This window comes from Octopus bimaculoides, chromosome 16 (genome assembly GCF_001194135.2).
Source record: "Octopus bimaculoides isolate UCB-OBI-ISO-001 chromosome 16, ASM119413v2, whole genome shotgun sequence".
Taxonomy (NCBI): domain Eukaryota; kingdom Metazoa; phylum Mollusca; class Cephalopoda; order Octopoda; family Octopodidae; genus Octopus; species Octopus bimaculoides.
Window position 1 is genome coordinate 38,722,484 of NC_068996.1, and position 6,797 is coordinate 38,729,280.

Here is a 6,797-nt window from a genome sequence, read left to right on the forward strand (position 1 = left end):
ATATATATATGCAATGGTGCCTTTACTTTTTAAAGATATCACTTGTCTGTTCTCTAAATCAGGAAAGATCACAAATCACTGGATCTCTGATTTAACACTACTTCACTGTGCTGTTAAAACTGTTATGGACAATGCAGTAATTAATAGTATTGAATAAAGATCTGTTGTCATCTCCTTTGAACATTGCATTCTCAATTTGTGAGGTAGCAAAAGTAATAAGTAAATTAAATCTTGGTAAGCGTCCTGATAGAGATGGAATTTGCTTGGAGGTCTTTTGTGATTGTATCACACATGTTCTTTATGAACTTATTTGTGTAGTTTGGAGAGATAGTGCTGTTCCCAAGAACTGGATACATGCAGTTATATTACCTCTTTTTAAAAGAAAATGTATAAAAATCAAAATCTGATAACTGTCAGTTGCTGGCAAGGTTCTGGTAAGTATTCTTAACTACCTGAATAATTCCTTGTAATTGATGTTTATCCCAAACCTGAGTGAGGTTTTTATTCTGGCAGAGAAACAATGAATATGATTTCCATAGCAGGTCATGCAGAAGTGTTATTGTCTAGGTCCTCATTGAGCTAATGAGAGTCTTTGATATTGTGAATCGGGCGTTCCTGTGGAAAATACTTTGATTGCCTAGATCATTGTGTATAAACAATTAAACCATTTCATAAAGAAACAGATGTCTGGATCAATGCTAGAGGGAATGTAGTGGGACTCATTCTTGTAGAAATTGGTGTCAAACATGGTGACATTCTTGCCCTAACTCTGCTTTCTTTGTATATTGCTGTTGTTCTTGCTATACTTTTGATATTGCTTGCTATCTTGGAAGAAACAGTTAGTAACTCAGAAAAGCATTTTGCTGCTAATGCAGTTTTTCAGTTCTATGTGATCTCCTTTATACAGATGACTGACTTGGTTGCACACATTGATGAAGATATTCAAATTCTCATGACATAATGTAAGAGTGCATTTATCCGATACGTATAAGACATTCTGAATTCCAGTTGCTTCTTGTAGACTCTAAACAAAGAGATTCTCAAGAGAGCTTAGTTTTGAGCATCGAGGCTATGGTACACAAGTATCATTGTTTGTTTTGAACTGATCACATTGCATGAATGCTTGGTAAGAAGATTCCAAACAAAATTCTGTATGGTGAGCATATATGTGGAAAGCACCCTCTGAACAAACCAAGCCTTTGCCATAACCCTTTAGCATTCACATGATTCTGTCACAATTAATGCTTATTTATTCACATTGTTTTTAATAAATCATGTATTATCCTGTAGCTATGAGATTTTGATGGGATAACTGTAAATTTTTAGCCTGATATTGTAAGGTTGATGTGAGACATCAGTATTTGGTCAATATGGACATAAAACAAGTAGAATATTTTAGTAGATATGGCTGCTTTAAATGTTAAAGGATTAAGAACTGTGTAAAATTTTCCTTGAAAGCATTTAAAATAAGTGCTGTCAACTGGGAAAGAAATACTTTTTGATTGCTACCAATGGAGAAAATGAATAAAACATAGTGTAGATATATTTGAAAAGCAAAATGCTTTTCTGAGGTGCTAACTGTTTCTTCCAAAACAGCAAGCATTATCGAAAGCACAGCAAGAACAACAACAATATACAAAGAAAGCAGATTTAGGACAAGAACGTTACTATATTTGACACCAGTTTCTACAAGAATGGGTCCCACTACATTTCCGCTAGCATTAATCCAGACATCCGTTTCTTTATGAAATGATTTAATTATTTATAGAAAGTGATCTAGGTAGTCAAATGAATAAAAGATAGTGCGATAGTGCAGATATATTTGAAAAGATGCCCATTTGTCATATAGAATTTAAGGAGATTGTTTGCAATGGCTGTTTCCTTAACCTTTGCAATCTTAGAACCGAGTGCAATAAAGCAATAGTTGACATATCAGACGGGTGCCTTTCTTAAGGATGGGATAGGCAGCTGTGTGTGAAACGCTTGGAGAATTTGGGACTTGCTTTCTTGTATATGTAGAGGAACATGCCTAAGAGGATGGTTTCAGCCATAACTATTTTTGATGGGTAAGAGTTAAGTGAGTTGCTAAACACAGTATTGAACTGGTGGAGTTCTGACTAGTCAATAACTTAAACTGCTATAAGGTGGATCTGAAAGAATGTGTGTGTGTGTGTGTGCTTTGTATTATGTGTGGCTTTGTAAATGGACTGTTGTGAAAAGTCAGTGTTTGGCTGATCTGAGATGATGATTTTGTAGACATTGGGTTTAGAGGTGCAAAAGAGGTAAAAGGTGTTTAAAATGTCTGTGTTCCATCAGGGATGTGCGTAGAGGATGTATCTCATTGATGTAGAGAATTAGGGATTTGGTATGTTCCTTTTTTTCAACATTAGTGGCATTAGTATAGGATGAGTGTGGAAGCTGAGAAGGGTGGTGAGTGTTGTAACCACAAAAGATAATGACTTTGGAGAGCAGTGACATGGAATAGAATGTTCTTGATTCAGGAAGAGATATGACTGAAAAGTTGGCTGGAAAATTTCAGAAAGTGATGGAAGAAGCAGATGTATTTGGTGAGTGTGGAAAGATGGTTTTTGAGACAGAGTAACAGAAACTTTTTGTTATTCATGTCCAGATGAGAGTACTGAGTGGCTGAGAGAATGGAATGTACGTGTGGGAATGGAATCATCACTACATCTGTGAAGTGCAGTAATTGAATACTGCACTAATAGGTTAAAATTCTGAATATGAAGTGCCTGCGCATTTAAATATTAGAGTACTTGAGCATTGAAACTGAACACTCAGCCTCACTGACCTGTTTCCAACAACCTCACTTTTAGAGTTCATGTTTGCACCTAGAGCATGTGTATATTACAAATACTCTGTGCTACAAAAGTAAAACTTTTTACACTTTGATTGCAAATCCTGGATTTTTAGTCTTATATCCTGTATTATCTCTAAGAGCCTTCACTGTTTTGCTTTGATATCTTATCCTATTTTGTCTCTCAGCAGATGTAAATTTTAGGGCCTCAATACATACAATATTTAACTGAGAATTTCACTGTACACAGTGTTTTTTTTTTTGTAACATTTGTTTCCTTTGCTTGTTAATTTACATAACTTTTATCTCCAATATTCTATTTCTAGCTCTATGAAAATAAGACATAATTGTCCATAGTTGAACCTTGTGATAAATATATTCCTATTTTATTGGATGTCTTTCTCTTGCATTTATAGATATAGAATGTTATTTTTACATTCATTTCCCATGCTGGCATGTATTAAATGGGTTGTCATGGTTCATATTTGAAGTTATTGCATTCAGAGATGGGTTGGAAGACAATTTTGGCATCATGTCCATAGCTAGATGCCCTTCCTAACACTAAGCACTTTACAGAATGTACTGGGTGCATTTTTTCCATGGCTTTAGAACTAGTGAGGTTGGCAAGACCAATGAGTTCAGTTGACTCCACACAGTCTCTGAATAATTTGCCAACCATCCTACAAAATGTACTTGGTGCATTTTATTGTTGCACCTGCACCATTGAGGTATCTTTGTACTTCATAAGACTAAAGAGCTCCACATTCTAAGAAAGAATAGCAGAAAGAGTAATGACAAGTCGAGGTAGGGTTTGATACTGAGAGAAGTGAGTGTATGATGACAGGAACAGCATTATTGAAGTATGGAAGGTGGTAGAGGAGAGGGTAACAGAAGAAATAAAGCTTGAGGAGTAATGAGAGAGAGACAGTAATGTCGGGGATTAGTGGGAGAGAGCTAATAATAGCAATAACCTATTTAGTAGTAAGAGGATGAATGATTGACAGATAGTTGTAGCAATTAGTTGTGGAAATTAGATCCTTTCCATTTTAAATGGTAGATATGTGTCAGTAGATGCCATTTTAAATTCTATATATCAAAATTCATCCAATTAATGCACATGTCAATAAATGTTCATTCTGGTCACAAAGAAGTGGTAAAATTTGTCTGAAATAGTCTTCATTTTGTAGGATGATTTTTCCTCCAAAAAAGTCTTTTTTCTTTTTACGCCTGTAATATCTTGTATTTGTCATTTTGTTTGAGAAATGTTCGCATTAATGCATAAAACATATCTTCACATTGTTTCCTTATGTTAAACATTTTAGTACTCCATTGTTTCCAATTTGAAAATTTTCCGTTGCAAATAGAAAAATCTTTTGGAAATCAAATTACTTGGGAATGAGTGTTTATCTAGAAAACGAAATTATAAAGTAATTAAGATATTCATTAATGATTAAAGTAAACTAGACAGTAGAGAACTGGTTTGATACTTTGAAGAATTCAGTGCAACAAAAACAATTGAGTTCATGTGGCACAACAGGATGGATGTGAACAGTTATTGGAAGATGCTAAATCTGTTTATGCCCCGTGTTAAAAAGATAAAAGCTTTTGTTGTTTGTACCCAATCAAAAAACAAAAACAAAAAAAACTTCTGGTTTTTTTTTTATCCTTATAATTTTTTTTCTTTTTTAAAAAATTCAATAATAATGATTTCTGACAAATGCTCAGGCTGCACATTCTAGAACTTCACAGGTACTTATTTTTATGGGTCTCATGAAGGATGGAATGCAGTCAACCCACGAACGTAACTGCATAGACATTTTAGCCAATTTCTGCTGGATTCAGCTATTCAAATAAATGTGCAGAAGACTACAAATTCTGGGAAACAGAACAATTGATTAATATCATTTCATTACCTGAACGGATGAAAGGCAAAGTTGATACAATCTTTTCTATTACTGGCACAATTGTTTGGGGGATGGCGCTAGTTGATTATATCGACCTCAGCACTTGACCGGTACTTAATTCATCAACCTCGAAAGGATGAAATGCAAAGTCAGTCTCGGCGGAATTTGAACTCATGATGGCTCGAGATAAACAAAAACAACAATTATAACCTTATTGATGATGATGCTAAAGAACTAAAATGTTACAAATTAAAATATCCGTGGAAAATAGAAATATGTGGGGAAGAACAAAGCGATTTTTATGAAGGGCGAATTTGACCTAATGGGAGGGAATTGGACCGGAATCTTGTCTAACGCTTTGTTATTATTGTTTTATTCGAAATGAAAAATATTAAATATTAATCTTGAAAATAAAACAACATAAAAGGAAACCAACCAACAGGAAGTATCAAGACCTTTCAGATAAGCGGTTCCATTTACCGAGTGCACCTTCATGTTAGATGACGATTTTTGAAATAGTTTCTTCTCTCACAAGATAAGGGAGGAATCGTGTCTTCGCCGACCGGTGCCTCATTATCTGGTGTAAAGCCGATGTGCGACCCTTAGTTGAGAATAGTTTCACTCGGGGGATTATGACTGGGCGCTACGTCTGTCAAACGGTACGACAATTATGATTCTGATTTTTATTTATTTATTATTTTTTTACACGGAAGATACAAGGTCTGAGAATTATCGAAGAGGTAAACGGAAATGAAGTCACAGGGAAAAAATGTCACATTTCATTCTAAGTATTAGTTAACGTAATTAAATATTATTTGAAATCGATTATTAACCGATTATATATACCATTGCCCACAACAACAATACAATTTATATAATGGTAATTTAAGATATTTAAGTGTGTTGCGTAACTTTTTCCTTTTTTGCATGTGAGTTTTTTTCTTTGATATTTTTTGGGACATTTTTTTGTCTGACTTTTCCTGTATTCTAGAAGGGAAAAATAGTTGTGATGTTTATATATTTTTTAGAGACATTATATATATATATATATATATATATATATATATATGTAAAACAGCATAATGTCACAAATTTGTTATAAAAGATTACGGTTGATTAAATCGTATCAGTACTTATTTCATCGACCTCGTTAGGTGAAAAGCAATCAAAGCCAACCCGCTGGGATTTGAACTCAAAGCGCAACGGAACTTATCTAAATACCGTTTGACAATCCGATGCAGTGCAGTTTCTGAATGCAACATCCTTCATAACCATCATTGTCGTTCTCCTCTTCGTTTATTTACCTTTATAGTTTAGATGAGTGGTATGTATTTATTTATCTAACGGCTTATCCCATCTTTGAAAACTTGTGCCATCAACGCTGAAAGCTTACTTCCAGAACGCTTTTAATAATTTTTTTTTTCTTTTGGCTTTTCTTAAATTTAATTTCTATTTTGTTTTCCTTTTTTTTCTTTCGTTGTTTTTCTCTTTTACGTTCTTTCTTTCTTTCTTCCTTCCTTTTTATATACGTTCCTGTTGTTATTCCCTACCACTGCTACTACTGCTGTTGCTGCTGCTGCTACATGTGTTTCTTAAATATTTATTTTAGCTGTTTTCGCAATCGTTCAAAGATGTATAAATCGAATTCTGATTACAGACTGGCCAAACTTTCAGATTCTGTACGTATCCAGTAGCATTCCATTCGTCATTCACAACGGGAATATGCAATCTTTTCTGTGAAATTGTATATGAGGCAGTATATTATATAGTGTTTATATTGCATATGTGTATCTATATTTTATTCATGATGTATGTTAACGACATATGATGATATATTTGGATATGGACGCATGTACCTTTACTTCACTCGTTACGTAATGTGTGTGTATATGTATAATAATATACATGCTAGACATAACTTTGTGTCAAGTGTAGAAAACGATTGGTATTTCATTGACATTTCTACACAACAGATAGCATTACATGCCATTATAATTTGTTGCACACACAGACACACACACACACACACACACACACACACACACACACACACACACACACACACACACACACACACA

At 34.2% G+C, this 6,797-nt stretch overlaps 1 protein-coding gene across 4 annotated transcripts in view; it reads left to right on the top strand.

Annotated features, from left to right (window-relative positions):
- The window catches only part of LOC106883596 (DCN1-like protein 4), a 45,366-nt gene that overhangs the window by 16,001 nt on the left and 22,568 nt on the right, over positions 1 to 6,797 (top strand). The window contains exon 1 of one of the 4 annotated variants that reach the window (XM_052973720.1): positions 5,249 to 5,378. The exons of 1 other annotated variant lie outside the window; for it this stretch is intronic. The gene's annotated coding sequence lies outside the window, so the exon portion shown is untranslated. Of the gene's footprint in view, positions 1 to 5,248; positions 5,379 to 5,916; positions 6,044 to 6,244; positions 6,399 to 6,797 lie in introns of those variants that run through there. 2 more of the 4 variants (XM_014934675.2, XM_014934673.2) reach the window with 2 other exon arrangements.